This window comes from Felis catus, chromosome A2 (genome assembly GCF_018350175.1).
Source record: "Felis catus isolate Fca126 chromosome A2, F.catus_Fca126_mat1.0, whole genome shotgun sequence".
Lineage (NCBI taxonomy): Eukaryota > Metazoa > Chordata > Mammalia > Carnivora > Felidae > Felis > Felis catus.
Window position 1 is genome coordinate 74612858 of NC_058369.1, and position 14789 is coordinate 74627646.

General features: G+C 40.3%; 1 long non-coding RNA gene across 10 annotated transcripts in view; it reads left to right on the plus strand.

The window, feature by feature from the left end:
* The window catches only part of LOC102899948, a 141488-nt gene that overhangs the window by 20731 nt on the left and 105968 nt on the right, over positions 1 to 14789 (plus strand). For all 10 annotated transcript variants that reach the window (XR_002153567.2, XR_006594091.1, XR_006594092.1 and 7 more), the window contains exon 3: positions 6592 to 6897. This is a non-coding gene — a long non-coding RNA (uncharacterized LOC102899948). The remainder of the gene's footprint in view (positions 1 to 6591; positions 6898 to 14789) is intronic.

Genomic DNA, 14789 nt, shown 5'->3' on the forward strand with positions numbered 1-14789 from the left:
TTCTTATAGGTTGATATTAGGATTTAGTGAAGTCACATGGCAAGTGCCTACTTAGTGCCTGTCATTTTGCTCAATAAATACTGATTTGCCTACCTTTTCACAGTCTTCTGCAGCAAATGGTTGAGTTAATTCTTCTGTCCTGTGACAGTCATGTTCTACAAAAGAACATCTTTTTTTAATTTTTATTTTATTTATTTATTTAATTCATTTTTGAGAGACAGAGAAAGACAGAGCATGAGCAGGGGAAGGGCAGAGAGAGAGGGAGACACAGAATCAGAAGCAGGCTCCAGGCTCCAAACTGTCAGCACAGAACCTGATGTGGGACTTGAACCCACGAACCGTGAGATCTTGACCTGAGCCGAAATTGGGATGCTTAACTGACTGAGCCACCTCGGTGCCCCCCAAAAACCAGTACAGACAATTTTATCTGGAAGATCAGTGCATACAATTCCATTTCATTAAAAAGCTGATGATTTAATAATTTACTTAGAAATAGGCTGTGGCTTCTATTATAAAATTCATCTGGCATAATGTACAAAGAACCACTATTTCCTCTGGCAAGAAAGCTGATGGAATATAAATACTTTACAAACATGCCCAGCACAGTTTACCTTCATGCAATACCTGCACCTTGAAGAAATACCGTATGCGGCCCTGCAGTGGATGTGGCTCAACATAAAATTTGTCACTTTCCAGCACTTGAAATATTGTCCCATTTCTTACACCCCTGTACTGCACATGCTTATTTGGTAATGTCAGTCTGCCTCCTTATTTCAGTAGCTGAAGTGACATAGTCCTGTTTTATAATTTGCCAAGTGATTGAAGGTGCCAGGCAGGTCTGTATTATCCCAGTAACGTCACTGATTCCTAGTGCTTAAAGAAGAAAGGACAGTGAGCACTTAGCTTGAGGGTGATGTGTTCTGTGGGAACGTATATTCTTGGCAAGTTGTTTATGACTCTTTTTCTTCTGTACAGCCAGAAGAGCAGAAGAACATATTTCAAATTCTCATTGGCAAGGGCTCCCCGTTCTTTTATAAGGATTTGTAAAATTCCATCCCTTTGAATCTTGTTAGCAATCTTGGATATCCTCCAGGCTTTCTTTCATAAAGCTTTCAACATACAGAGCTGAGTGGGCTGGGCAGGGAACATGCATGTGAGAGTGTGTGCTTGTATGTGTGTGCATGTATATTTATCTGAGCCTTCTTGATTGAAGTGTCAATATATGTTGCTTTCTGCTTTGAATTTACTACAGTAATAAAATGGAAGCATCTTCCTGCCTAGTGAAGTATAGCAGATAAGTCTCACCATTTATTTAGTGGAGTCAGCTTAATGTAGATCGGTGTTTAGGTCTTCCATTTGGTTTGTTTAGTGTTTCTCTTCTTCAGGGCATCTCATCAGCTGTTGAGTCTAGAGGGAGAGCATTTCCCTGTAGCTGTGATAGTTCTCCATATGGAAAGGGATCACGTTCAGCCTTCAGGGACGATAGGTGTCGTGGAATTTGCCACATTTCATTGTTTGAAAGTGTGTACATTTTTTTTTTTGTCACTTCTTTTGGAAAGCATGAATCACCAAAGATTGGTGAGACAGTTTTCACTTCTTCCCAAATCATCAGATAATGGACATTTCCAATGTCCATTATCTGATGGACATGTTTAACCACACAAATTGGTTTGTGTCCGCAGGTTCAAAAAAGCACTTCATAATTGCTCTTAGAATTTGGCATGGCCTGAAGCTTTTGAGGCTTAGGAGCAAATGACAGAAAAGCAATAGCCATCTTGCCAGGAGGAAAGGCCTCAGTGATTTCTTTTACTCTTTGTGGGTTGATTCAGATTCCAGTTTCTTTGATCCTGTAAACCAGGATTCCGGGCAAAAATGAATTGGGTGGTAAGTACAAACAGGTTTGATTTCCCCATGAGTCTTGTAATGATTAATTTTATTATCAACTTGATTGGGCTAAGGGATACCATGTAGCTGGTAAAACACTATTTTTGGATGTGTCTGTGAGGGTATCTCAGGAGAAATGAGATTTTAAAAAAAATGTTTATTTATTTATTTTGGGAGAGAGAGTGAGCACAGGAGGGGCAGAGAGATTGGGGGAGAGAGAGAATCTCAAGCAGGCTCTGTGCTGTCAGTGCAGAGCCTGACATGGGGCTTGATCCCACAACCCTAGGATCATGGCCTGAGCTGAAATCAAGAGTCAGGTGCTCAACTGACTGAGCCACTCAGGCTCCCCAAGAAGAGATGAGATTTTGAATCAGTAGACTGGATTAATGAGAATTCCCCTCATCACTGTGGATAAGCATCACCCAAACCACTGAGGGCCTAAATAAAATGAAAAGGCAGAGCAAAGGTAAATTTTCTTCCTGCTTGAGCTAAGATTTTCATCTTCTCCTTCCTTCAGATATTGGTACTCCTGAGCTTTTGAACTCAGACTGTGACTTATGCCATTGTTCCCCTGATACTCCCTTTGGGCCTGAACTGAATTACATTCCCCACTCTCCTAGTCATGTGACATCTTGGTCTGCATGGTCAAGGAAGCCAATTCCTACAATAAATCTCTTCTTTAAAATTTTTTTTAATGTTTATTTATTTTTGAGAGATAGAGAGAGACAGAGCATGAGCAGGGGAGGGGCAGAGAGAGGGAGACACAGAATCAGAAGCAGGCTCCAGGCTCCAAGCTGTCAGCACAGAGCCTGATGTGGGGCTCGAACCCACAAACCGTGAGATCATGACCCGTGCTGAAGTCGGTGCTTAACCGACTGAGCCACCCAGGCGCCCCCGATAAATCTCTTCTTACATCTCTTTCTCTATATATGTTTCTTATTGGTTCTGTTTCTCTGGAGAACCCTGACTAATACAAGCCCCATGTATAGAAAGGAACAGACCTTTTACTTCACATTTTCCACATGTTCACTTAGTAATTATTCTCTTGAAGCTGGTAGGTTTCATATAGCACTTTTGAGATTGATTGACTCATCCATGAAATCATTGTCTGAATACTAAGAGCCAAACACCAAGCCAAGTTGTGAATACAAAGATAATTCAACCATGGATCACAACATATCTCTCTGACTTGACTTCAAGCTTCTTGTCAGCAAAGGGTTTATAGTTTAGTAGGGAAAATAAATGATGAACATCAGAAAACCCTAATATAAGACAGTCATTATATAATGACATGTCATTAAAGCATACAGATAAAGAGAGATAGATATAAATTGTTCCAAAAGTAAGGAAAGATAATGTTTGGTGGAGGGATGTGATAAGACTTTAAGGAAGCATTTGAGCTGGACTTCAAATTTATTGGAAAAGAAGACAAACATTCTAGGTGGTCAAAGGCACAGACATGGAAAGGCACAGGACACAGAACACAGACATTTCTTGTGGTGGTGGGCAGGGGAGATGAGAGGAGAAATGGACAATTTCATAGTTTAGCGCTTGTTTTGGATTTAAGATTCATGGATTTCTTGGAGTACTTCTGGGGGTCCAGGGAACACAGTTAAGGATAGGTGGTCCTTGGAGTACAGGGGTTAGGGTAGGGAGTCTGGGACTGTGTGGTATTTCTCACACCACTTCTGACAACAAATATGAGTCATTTTTCCTCACCAATTCTCTAATACTCTGACACCAACTGGGTGTCCAATTCAATTCAATTTGGATACCATCTACCTGGAGTTAGTGTCAAACCTCACAAATTAAAGGGCCCAGTTCTACAAGACTGTCCCTACTTCAGATGCCAGCTGCAAGTGGGATACCCAGGTGACCCACACTTCTGCCTGGCCAACTACATATTTGAAGATTCCTATGACCATTCCCCCCCACCAAGTTTGATAATTTATTAGATGACTCACAGAACTCAGAAAAATTCTCTACTTACTATTACATTTTATTATAAAGGGTACAACTCAAGAAGAGCCAAATGGAAGAGACACATATGGCAAAGTATGGGACAAGGCTTGTGGAACTTCTTGTGCTCTCTCCAAATGCCTCTCAGCATACTGGTGTGCCTACCAACCCAAAAAGCTCTCTGAACTCTGTCATTTAGGGTTTTAAAAAATTTTTTATTTTATTTTATTTTTTTAGTTTATATCCAAGTTAGTTAGCATATAGTGCAACAATGATTTCAGGAGTAGATTCCTTAATGCTCCTTACCCATTTAGCCCATCCCCCCTCCCACAACCCCTCCAGTAACCCTCTGTTTGTTCTCCATATTTAAGAGTCTTTTCTGTTTTGTCCCCCTCCCTGTTTTTATATTATTTTTGCTTCCCTTCCCTTGTGTGTTCATCTGTTCTGTGTCTTAAAGTCCTCATATGAGTGAAATCATATGATATTTGTCTTTCTCTGACTGACTAATTTCGCTTACTGTAATAGCCTCCAGTTCCATCCACATAGTTGCAAATGCAAGATTTCATTCTTTTTGATTGTCGAGTAATACTCCATTGTATATATATATATATATATATATATATATACCACATCTTCTTTATCCATTCATCCATCGATGGACACTTGGGCTCTTTCCATACTTTGGCTGTTGTTGATAGTGCTACTATAAACATGGGGATGCATGTGCCCCTTTGAAACAGCACACCTGTATCCCTTGGATAAATACCTAGTAGTGCAATTGCTGGGTTGTAGGGTAGTTCTATTTTTAATTTTTTGAGGAACCTCCATACTGTTGTCCAGAGTGGCTGCACCAGTTTGCGTTCCCACCAGCAGTGCCAAAGAGATCCTCTTTCTCTGCATCCTCGCCAACATCTGTTGTTGCCTGAGTTGTTAATGTTAGCCATTCTGACAGGTGTGAGATGATATCTCATGGTGGTTTTGATTTGTATTTCCCTGATGATGAGCGATGTGGAGCATTTTTTCATGTGTCAGTTGGCTATCTGGATGTCTTCTTTGGAGAAGTGTCTATTCATGTTTTTTTCCCATTTCTCCCCTGGATTATTTGTTTTTTGGGTGTTGAGTTTGGTAAGTTCTTTATAGATTTTGGATACTAACCCTGTATCTGATATATTGTTTGCAAATATCTTCTCCCATTCCGTCAGTTGCCTTTTAGTTTTGCTGATTGTTTCCTTCGCTGTACAGAAGTTTGTTGTTTTGATGAGGTCCCAATAGTTCATTTTTGCTTTGGTTTCCCTTGCCTCTGGAGATGTGTTGAGTAAGAAGTTGCTGTGGCCGAGGTCAAAGGTTTTTTCCCCATTTTCTCCTTGAGGATTTTGATGGCTTCCTGTCTTACATTTAGATCTTTCATCCATTTTGAGTTTATTTTTGTGTATGGTGTAAGAAAGTGGTCCAGGTTCATTCTTCTGTGTGTCGCTGTCCAGTTTTCCCAGCACCACTTGCTGAAGAGACTGTCTTTATTCCATTGGATATTCTTTGCTGCTTTGTCAAAGATTAGTTGGCCATACGTTTGTGGGTCCATTTCTGGGTTCTCTATTCTGTTCCATTGATCTGTTGTCTGTTTTTGTGCCATAATTTTTTTTTAACATTTATTTTTGAGAGATAGAGCAAGACAGAGCACATGTGAGGGAGGGGCAGAGAGAGACAGGGACACAGAATCCAAAGCAGGCTCCAGGCTCTGAGCTGTCAGCACAGAGCCGGACGTGGGGCTTGAACCTGCGGGGCTCGAACCTACGGAGCTCGAACCCATGGGACCGCAAGATCATGACCTGAGCAGAAATAGGACGCTTAACCGACTGAGCCACCCAGGTGCCCCTGTCATTTAAGGGTTTTTATGGAACTTTCATTACATAGGCACAATTGATTAACTGATTGGCCATGGGTGATTGAATTTAATCTTCAGCCCTTTTCTCCTCCCTGAAGGTTGGGGGGGGAGGGCGGGTGAAGTTGAAAGTTCTAACCCTTTCATCATGTGGTTGGTTTTTCTAGTGTCCAGCTTCCACCATGAGCCACCTCATGGGCATACAAGAGACAATAGGGGCACCTGGGTGGCTCAGTCCGTTAATAGCTGGCTTCAGCTCCGTTAATAGCTGGCTTCAGCTCAGGTTATGATCTCATGGTTCATGAGTTCGAGTCCCGCATCGGGCTGTATGCTGACAGCTCAGAGCCTGGAGCCTGCTTCAGATTCTGTGTCTCCCTCTCTCTCTGCCCCTGCCCTCCTCACACTCTGTCCCTCCATCTCTCTCTCAAAAATAAATAAACATTTAAAAAATGTATTTCTTCAAAAGACAGTAAATTCCAAGGATTTTAGGAGCTCTGTGCCAGGAATCAGGGACGAAGACCAAATATTTATTTTTTTATCATACAGAAAGCATTTATTTCACAGTCTTGACGAGGAGGACAGTGCCTAGAGCCGGCCTGGGTGAAGGGGGTGAGGGCAGCATGGAGCTCAGGTCTGAGGTAACAACGGGTAACACAGCTTGTATCAAGGCTGAGTGTGCTGCGGCTATGCTGGGATAGGATGAGGGCTTGTGCCAAGGCTGGGTGAGGCAGGGCAGGGTTGATGAGACCTTGCTAAAGACTGTTTTACAATGTGTGGTACTGTTGGCTCTGTCTAGAGATTTCTGGCTCTAACTTAGGGCAATTTGTAGAGAAAATGACTTTATGTTTCTGTTTTTTTCTTTTTAACAGATAATTCCTGTTATTGGAGTAATGCTCTCATGGAGAAAGGAAACTGGTTCCAATTTAGTGTCAGTTCCAGGATAATCATCCAGGGTAATCACTTTCTCTGCCTGGCTGAGGATGATCCATCTTGTGAAAGATCAAAGAGTAAATATCTATGTAGAAAGATCTGAAGAACATGTTGACAAGCTGGCTTGAATCATTTAAATTATTCGCACTTCTCTGTGGCTGGCAGAAGAACTTCTGCAGGCAAGAACATAGCCGAATGGCCCTAACAGTGAAATAGAGTGACTCAGGATTCCACAAAAGCTGAAGGTTGACTTTTTTCCTTTCCTCTTACAGATAGCTAAGGGTCAGTCCATGTGACATCCTTGAATGCTCCAAGGAGTCAATCTTAGAATCTGTCTTAGTCTGTTTGGGCTGCTAGAACAAAATACCACAGACCGGTGGCCTATAAACCACAGGAATTTATATCTCACAGTTCTGGAGATGGGAAGTTCCAGATCGGGGTGCCAGTCTGGTCATGCTCTGCAACTCTTCTGAGTTGCAGACTGGCAACTTCTCATTATGTTCTCATATGGCAGAAGGTGGGCAGGCAGCTCTTGGGGGCTTCTTTATTAAAGACACTAATTCCATTAGTGAGGGCTCTGCCTGACCTAATCACCTCCTGAAGACCCCACCCCTACAACCATCACATGGGGTATTAGAATTTCAACATACGATTTTGGGGAGACCTATCTATTTAAACCATAGCAGAATATATTTTGCAAAGACACCCTAATGCCTTGACAGATACAGAGCCTGGGGTCCCCTGGGTGGTTCAGTTGGTTGAGCATCTGACTCTTGATTTAGGCTCAGGTCATGATCACTGGGTTGTGGGATCGAGCCTGGTTTGGGGCTCTGTGCTGAGCATGGAGCCTACTTGGGATTCTCCCTCTGTCTCCCTATGTCCCTCTCCCCGAGTCATGCTCTCTGTCTTTCTCTACAATTGAAAAAGAAAAAGAAAAAAGAAAGATACAGAGCAGGACTAGGAGCATGCTTCTGGAGTAGCACAGCAAGAATGCTAAAATGGGAGAAAAAAGTTAACATTTCAAGAGCGCTCACCATATGCTGGACCCCATGCTGGCTGTTTTACCTACATGATCTCTTAATTCTCCCAACAGCTCTGTGAGGTCAGCTTTACCCACTTCTATTTACAGATAAGAAAGCTGAGGTTCAGAGAAGTTAAATAACTTGTCTAAGTTCATTTGTCTTGTCTAAGGTCAATGTGATAGTCCATTTGACCACAAGCTATGCACTTTCCATACATAACAAAATAGTTGTGGGTACTAAAGTTCCAGAGACTGATTTTAGAGTTAGGAGTAATCTTGTAGTAAGTAGACAACTATATTAAATAGACTTAGACTTATTTTTAAGGATTACCCCACTCCCATACCTCTACCAGGTGGTCTCCTGGTTTTGGCTTTACTTCCAGTCAAGACAGAGCCCAAAGGGGCAGCAAATTGAGGACTGACTCCAAGGTTCACCTGCAAGAATAGAAGGATGAGAAAGGGAGAAAAGTAGGAAAAAATGAATGGAAAGAGAAGGACTAATCTCGTGAGAAATTTAGAATATTGTATCTGTGCAATAATTAGTTAATGTGGCTCAAGAATAGACTCATAGATGAATGGAAGGGAATGTATTTTTAAATTTTTAAAAATTTTTATTTTTTTAAAGTTTTTTTTTATGTTTATTTATTTTTGAGAGAGAGAGAGAGAGAGAGAGAGAGACAGACAGACAGACAGACAGAGCATGAGCTGGGGAGGGGCAGAGAGAGAGGGAGACACAGAATCCAAAGCAGGCTCCAGACTTTGAGCTGTCAGCACAGAGCCGGACACGGGGCTGGAACTCACAAACTGCAAGATCATGACCCGAGCCACAGTTGGACACTTAACCGACTGAGCCACCCAGGCACCCCTAGAAGGGAATATATTTCTTTAGAAGCAAACTCCAAAAGTTAGTACACAATAAAGGAAGCATTTCAAGTTACTGAGAAAGATTTAGATAGCTACATATAAAAAATTAATGCAATCATGAATTTATGTCATGTCCAAATAAATCCCAGGTACATTAGTGAGTGCATTGTGTTTAAAGAAGTGAAAATACTAGAAGAAAATTAAAATTAACATTTATCTGATTTCTGAGTGGGAAAGGGTATTCTAAGCATAAACTCCATAGGAGAAATCACAAAAGAAAAGATGGATAGATTTGACTGCATACAAATGTATGTAAAAAATATAAATAAAAATGTAAAATAATTGATAATTTGGGGAAACATTTGCAAGAAATATGACTAAGGGTGGATATATTTAATATATAATGTGTTCACTCAGATCAATAAGAAAAAATGTTAATGCCCTAAATTTAAAATGGGCCAAGTGTATGAAGAGATAGATTACTTGAAGAGAATTTACAAGCCACTAGTTAACATATATTTAAAAAGTTCATCGTCACTAGTAATCAAAGCAAAGGAAATGAAAAATTTTACTTAATCACTGAGAATTATCAGAAGTAAGATTTAAACTTGGTGTGGGAAAATGTGGGCTCACATACTGCTGGTAGAGAGAAATTTGTCAACCCCTCACCGTAGGCCTATCTCTGACATTTGGGAGCCCAGCAAGAGAATATAAATGGAAGCTCATATGCTATTTATCTAAATACTTAAGTATGTAATTGTACTCAAAGGATATACATTTGAAAATCTCTCCATTACACATGTAAATTAAGCTAAATGTAAGAAATGGAAAATTAAAGTTATGTATTATATATGTTTTTAGAGAGTTATTTTCATCTAAAATATTCAGAATTACTTTAAAATTTAAAGGCAAATGAGAGTTATAAATAATGACTATCAGAATTTTAGATAAGACTTATTTAAATAAATTTTAGTTTAATTTTAAGTGTTTAATTAAATATTAGCAAATGTTTTTATAAACATAAAGCTATTCAAAATTGTTCAGTATCAATGTCCATGAAGTCGGTAACAAAGAACTGTTATCACGCATCATGCATGTTATATCTTTACCTCCATAGAATCAAATGTAAGAGTAATATAAATTGGTTAATATTGCAAAGTGCTCCTTCTCACTGCAAAGAGAACACCAGTTCTTGAGTATGTTAGGACTATACATCTAGCATGAAGGGAAATCAGAAAGTAGGCACACAGTACTACTAGCAAATGGTACTTTCTTTTCTAAGAAGCTACTGCATTTATGTTGACAGGAAGGGCTTGTCAGGTTAATTTGTCTTCTCTTACCTATGTGCTTTCTACCTCTCCAGAGAAGTGTCCATCTCTGATGTGGCAGTGGCATAACTCATAAATCTTACGGGTATTCAGATGCGGTTACTTTTGTGTTTTAAGGACATCTGGCGAGAGAGGCGAAGCTGTGTGTCCCTGGGGCTGGAATAGTCTTATTCATGAAAGTGGGTGTTTAGGGTTATGGATAATGTTGTGTCCTGGGTCCTGATTGATTCTGGTACCCATATGTTCTTTAATAAATGCACTGTGTGTGTGTGTGTGTGTGTGTGTGTGTGTGTGTGTTTGTGTTTGACATTGGTGGCCTTTTGATGTGTGGGCTTATGGTGGGATTTCTTGTTATTTGGGTTCAGAGGCAATTAGTACAATATACATCAAAAGCCTTGGAACTATGAAGACACTGCCATTACATCTTTGTTAGCTAAGTTAGGGTTGGACAAAGGAATTATATAGGCTTTAACTCAGTGATTCCATTAAAAAAAAAACTACCGTAAATAAATAATGAGCGAATACTAGAAAGCGTGGGCAAAGATTTATATACCAAGTTACTTATTATGACATTACTTAAAATGTTCAAGAAGCGGGGAATAGCTAAATACATTGTGATATCTATATAATGGAATACAATGCTAGGACTTTATAAACACGTGGGAAATACTTATGACTTAACGTTAAATGACAATGTGAATTATATAAACGCCGATCTCAGTTAAGAGAACCATATGCATAGAAGCAAAGACAGGAAGGAAAAGCATCAACATTTTGGTAGTGCTTATGTCTCTGAGTTGTGAGAATATGGTTAATTTATCTTCTTTTTTTAAAACTAGGCTCCATGCCCAGTGTGGGGCTTGAACTCATGGCCCTGTGATCAAGAGTTGCACACTCTACTGACTGAGCCGTCCACTTGCCCCAATTAATTTAACTTTTTTTTTTTTAATATATATTTAAAAAAAATTTTTTTTTCAACGTTTATTTATTTTTGGGACAGAGAGAGACAGAGCATGAATGGGGGAGGGGCAGAGAGAGAGGGAGACACAGAATCGGAAGCAGGCTCCAGGCTCCGAGCCATCAGCCCAGAGCCCGACGCGGGGCTCGAACTCACGGACCGCAAGATCATGACCTGAGTCAAAGTCGGACGCCTAACCGACTGAGCCACCCAGGTGCCCCTAATTTATCTTTTTAAAAATATTTGTACTAATTTTCCTGGTTTACTATTATGAGCACATTATTTTCAAAATGAAAGAAATAAAGCTACCTCAAAGAGAGAACTTTAATGTTAACATATAGCTTCACAAGTGCTGAATGTGAGCCTTAGACGCAATGCCTAATTCATAGTAGAACATGAAACCGAGTGTTAGTTCTTGCTAAAACGGGGGATTTGGGATTATAATAACGATTTTTTTTTTAAGATTTTATTTTTAAACAATCTCTACACCCAATGTGGGGCTCTAACTTAACAACGCTGAGACCAAGAGTTGCGAGCTCTACTGACTGAGCCAGCCAGGTGCCCTGATTACAAGGCTTTCTTATATATCTCTCTGATCAAGTTAGTTTGTCACATTTTGGGTAAGCATTGGTTTTAATCAAGGCACACTACTTACATTGTTGTTTCTGTTAGACTGTTTTCTGGACATTCCTTTAGGTCTCCCAAAAAGAAAACACAAAAAAAGATCTTCAATTTGATAGGAGAATAATGGGGTAGGGATGCATGCAGATGGTAGAAAAGAGCTTTTTATGTTGGTTTGAAAATAATAAGGGTCCAAAATAGTTTTAAGTTTAGTGTCTGACTGAACCTCGTAATTAGCTTTATTGACAGCCCTTTGCCTGTAACCACTGGATAAATACTATGTTACAATATGCAGAGTGAACCTGAGATCACAAAACTCCTTTCTCCAACCCTCACTTAGCCTGACAACGTTGTAATGGCAATGTCTTCATTGTTTGTAGTTTGGTTCCTTCTAGGGCAAGACTGTGGAGAGGCAGCTTAACCTAGTAGTTGAGAACATAGGATTCAAGGTATGTTACATGAAAAGAGGAAGTCTTAAGAGCAATATTTATATTCTGAACAATTTTTGAAAAAGAAACAGTTACCTCTTTTGTATATTGTATTAGGCAGTTTAGGTAAGGATATGCTGCAGTAACAAACATGCCACAAATCTCATTGGCTGTCAGTAGTAAAGTGAGTGGCTTACCCATCTTACATGCTGGTTGTGGGCTGACTATAGCCCTGTTTTACATCTTCACTCTGGGATCCAGGTTGAAGGAGTATTCCCTTTCAGGGACATCACTATTCTCATGGCAAAGGAAAAAGAACATGGTGGAAGCACATGATGGCTCTTACAGTTTGTGCTTGGAAGTGGAGCATACCTTTGGCCAAAAAAATACAACCAAGCCTGAGGTCTATGGGGTAGGAAGTATAGTCTTTCCTGTGGTTTAGAGGGAGGGGCCACGCATATTTTGAACAATAATTCAACCTATGTCAAATATGTATATAATTGTGTGTGTGTGTGTGTGTGTGTGTGTGTGTGTGTGTAAACAGTAAGAATTAGAGCATAAATCAATAAAATTGGAAGCAGGAAATCAATAGAGAAAATCACCAGACCTGTTATTAGTTAAGGCACACTATAGCTAGCTAGTAATAGAACTCCATAAAATACTTTTTGGACAGCTTCCTAAACATAAGCTTCATCAAAAATAATCTTTAGATAATTTAGACAAATGAAATGCTTGAGGAGGGTGTAGTTTTCAAATTGAACCAGTAAATTCATTTATAAAAGTACACAGGGAATCATGTGGAATGGTCTTGGACGAGCTGAGAGAAGTCAGGACTAATACACATTGTCAAGATGAGACAGTGAGACCCAGAGCCAGAAGTTTAGGCCCTAGACTGACAGCTCTTGTCCTTGGGCAGTCCCTTCACCTTTGTCCTGCTTCAGGTTTCTCAGTGAAAGTGTCTGCTCCACCTGACAGTGAAGACCTTTTCAACATAGCAAAGATAAAAATGCCTTGTAAACCTAAAAAAGATTGTAATTTAGGTCATGATCCAACTTTTGCCTTATTATTTTAGTTGAAAGTTTTTTCTTTTCTTCCCCCCCCTCCTGCCTTAAATCATGTGGCTATTTGCCTCAGCTCTTTAGAACACTTGCTATCATAGTCTAAGTATGGAAAATACCTTAGCAACAGCAGTTTCCCAGAGAAATCCTATTTGGGCACCAACATCTCTTGGGAAAGCAAAAAGGAGTAAATCTGAAGATTTATGTAGCAGCAGCGTACCTTTGGGAAAAAATTATTCAAGTATTCTAAAGTATTTGATATTCTACACACCTGTGCTGTCCAGTATATTAACCACTAGTGGCATGTGTCCATTTAACTTTAAATTCATTAAAATTAATGAAGTTCAGTTCCTTGGTATGATCTGCACCACCCCTCACCCAGCTCAACTTCTGTGACTCACCCTCCCTCTTGGTTTTTTAGAACACGGAATGCACAGTCCTACTTCAGGGCCTTTGCCCATGCTGTTCCCCACCCCCTGAATTCTTCCTTCAGCTATTTTTATGGCCCACTCTTTCACTTCATTCAGGTTGAGGCTCAACATCACTTCATCTGAGGAAGACTTTGTCTTTATTTCATTACATTTATCTTATGTAAGGTAAATTTGTAAAATACATTGTATGGTAGGTAGTGATAAATGATTAGGGACAAATCAAGGAGGTAAAGGGGGAGAGGTTTTGTTTTGTTTTGCCTTTTAACAATTTTAAAGAGTCCAGGCTAATGTGATGTCTTAGTAAAGAGTTAAGAAGGGGAAGAAGCGAGCCATGCAGATATTTGGGGAAAGAACATTTCAAGCAGGGAAGATAACACAGACAGTGACCCCGGGGCAGGAGTGGGCCAGGCCTATTGGAGAGCTGACGAGCCATTACTAGCTGTGCTAGTTGTTGATTTGCCTGTGCCCTCCCCACACCTTTGTAAATATTCGGTGTACTCTACCCAATTACTCCTCGTGAGGGTGCCATCTGTTTCCTGCAGGGCCCTGATGGATACGAGTGAATCCATCCTGTTTGGGAAGGTTGTACAGTCTATAAAAAGAAATGCTGGATGAGTTCAGAGCAGGGGAAAAATCATTGTAGGATGAAGCATGTGAATCTTTGTGTCGACCTTGAAGGAAATACTGTAGAACCAAGTTATTTCTATGACCGTGCTTCTAAATTAATGATAGCCCTTCAGCCCCATGGCCTCAGCCAGAAATCTCTCTGGGTGTTATCTCGGATTCTTCCTTCTTCTTCACCCCAACAGCTAATTGATCACTAAATCCCATCTGATTTTCTAAATCTCCTTTGAATCATTCTTTCCAGGTCTTTGTTATCCACCACCGGGTGCCTGCAGTAGCCTCCCTCTCTTACCCTTTCTCCAAAGTGACCTTTAGAGAATACAAAAATACAAATGCACTATCTTTCTGCTCCTTTAAAAACCTACTCATTAGCTCTCCCTGGTGTACAGGAGAGTGTCCATGTTCGTTGGTAGGCATTCCCAACCTCATCACCCACTATTCCTCCTTTTGCACGCAGTGTTCAAACCATACTCGGTAACGTATGGTTTTTGTATGGTCATTCTTCCAGACTTTCGCATATGCCTCACCGGATGCCAGCAATCTCACTCCCCTGCCTTTGTCTGCTAACTCCCTCCTGCCCTTTGGGACTCAGCTCAAGTGTTACCTCCTCAGGAAGTCATCTTTCAACAAGTATTTGTTGAGCCTGTCTGTGAAGGCACTGAACTGGGTGTTTTGTGTATAAAACATACAAGATCCTTGTTTTCCTAAAGATTTTGTCTAATCATTTTTAGAGTCATTGAACAAGGCAACCATTGGACCGAAATGGCTCTAACATCTTGGCAGCCTACACAAACAAACTGAAAC